Genomic DNA, 1799 nt, shown 5'->3' with positions numbered 1-1799 from the left:
TTTTTTTTGAGATGGAGTCTCACTCTGTCACTCAGGCTGGAATGCAGTGGCACGATCTCAGCTCACTGCAACCTCCATCTCCCCGGTTCAAGCGATTCTCCTGTCTCAGCTTCCCAAGTAGCCGGGATTACAGGCACCCGCCACCATGCCCGGCTAGTTTTTCGTATTTTTAGTAGAGATGGGGTTTCACCATGTTGGTCCGGCTGGTCTCGAAAACTCCTGACCTCAGATGATCCCCCAGCCTCGACCTCCCAAAGTGCTGGGATGACAGGCATGAGCCACTGCGCCAAGCCAAATGACTGATGTTCTGACTGATTCTTCTTGGCAGCTTTTGGAAAAGTCAAGAAGTACATCCTTGGCAAACAATCTATTTATTTGAGTATAGCTCTAGTTTCTTTATATTTACTATAAGACCTCTGGAAAAATGTTCAGAGTTTGAAGGATGCAGAGGATTGTGCTAGGAATCAAGTGGGATACAGAGGTTTGCCCTTTTCTCTCACCTGCCCACTAAGCGTAGGAACTGGGTCTGCCATGCACTTCCCTGCGTAGTGCCAGGCTCACAGTCGGGATGGAATGACTCCAAATCCTAACTCTTCTCTCTGTCTCCATCTTCCCCTGCCCTAGTTCATCCTCCATGGCACTGTCTATGATCTTTCTGAAATATGTCTCTCTTCGTGTGACTCCCATGTTCATGACTAGGCAAAGACTCTGCATTTCCCAGTCTGGTTCCCAAGGCAGGATTTGAAATCTCTCCCCTGACTTAACTACATGGCTACAGCAAGTTATCTCTTATTTTATTTTATTTTTTTGAGATGGAGTCTCGCTTTGTCGCCCAGGCTGGAGTGCAGTGGCATGATCTGAGATCACTGCAACCTCCACCTGCTGGGTTCAAGTGATTCTCCTGCCTCAGCCTCCCAAGTAGCTGGGATTACAGGTGCATGCCACCACGCCCGGCTAATTTTTGTATTTTTGGTAGAGATGGGGTTTCACCATGGTGGCCAGGCTGGTCTCGAACTCCTGACCTCAGGTGATCCACCTGCCTCGGCCTCCCAAAGAGCTGGGATTACAAGCATGAGCCACCGCACCTGGCCCAGCTGTCTCTTTCTTAACCAGACAGTCCTAGTGTATGGAGTCAGAGGATGTCACAGCGGGACGGGAATTTTGGACAGCATAGTTGAATTCTCTCATTTAACAGATGAGGAGTGTCAGGCCCAGAGAGAAACTATGGCTTATGCAAGGTGGCACAGCGGACGGGTGACAGAGCCAGTACTAAAGCTCAGATCTCGAGCCTGGAATCATAACACTGAACCAATCTGGGTGGCCTTGGGAAACTGACCCTGTGGTTTGGAGGAGGAGTGGGGTCTCAGTGATGCAAAGTGAGAGGCAGTGGAAGAGAGCTGGCAGGGTGGTCCGTGGCTTCCAGAAACCCAGCTGGGCTGGCAGCTCATCCAGACAGCACTGCTGTCACAGCATGCAGGGCCTTGGAGACATGGCTGCACCTAGACAACAGCTTGGCATTTCCTGGCAAGTCCTGCCTCAAGGCCTTTGCTTGGGAATTTTGCCACACTCTGCTGCCTGGGCGCCAGGATTGATGCCTATGGGCCAATTCTAATTTTAATTTAAACTGAACTGAACTCCTAACGCCATCATTCTCTGTTATAGCATGTGAGAAAGACAGGAGGCATGAGGAATACTTTATGAATGAGCAAGATTCTGTGACCTCTACAAATTAGGCTAGTCCCTACCACAGCAGGGGTCACTCATGGTCAGGGGCTCAGGTCACTTCTCCTTTTCCAAAA

At 50.0% G+C, this 1799-nt stretch overlaps 1 protein-coding gene across 1 annotated transcript in view; it reads right to left on the bottom strand.

Moving 5' to 3' along the window:
• FAM180A (family with sequence similarity 180, member A) overlaps positions 1-1799 on the bottom strand; it is a 20632-nt gene that overhangs the window by 6646 nt on the left and 12187 nt on the right. The gene's annotated exons all lie outside the window — the stretch shown is intronic.

Source organism: Mandrillus leucophaeus, unplaced genomic scaffold, assembly GCF_000951045.1.
Source record: "Mandrillus leucophaeus isolate KB7577 unplaced genomic scaffold, Mleu.le_1.0 Scaffold619, whole genome shotgun sequence".
NCBI lineage: Eukaryota > Metazoa > Chordata > Mammalia > Primates > Cercopithecidae > Mandrillus > Mandrillus leucophaeus.
Note: the sequence above shows the minus strand (reverse complement) of the source record. Positions and strands in the feature narration are given on the sequence as shown.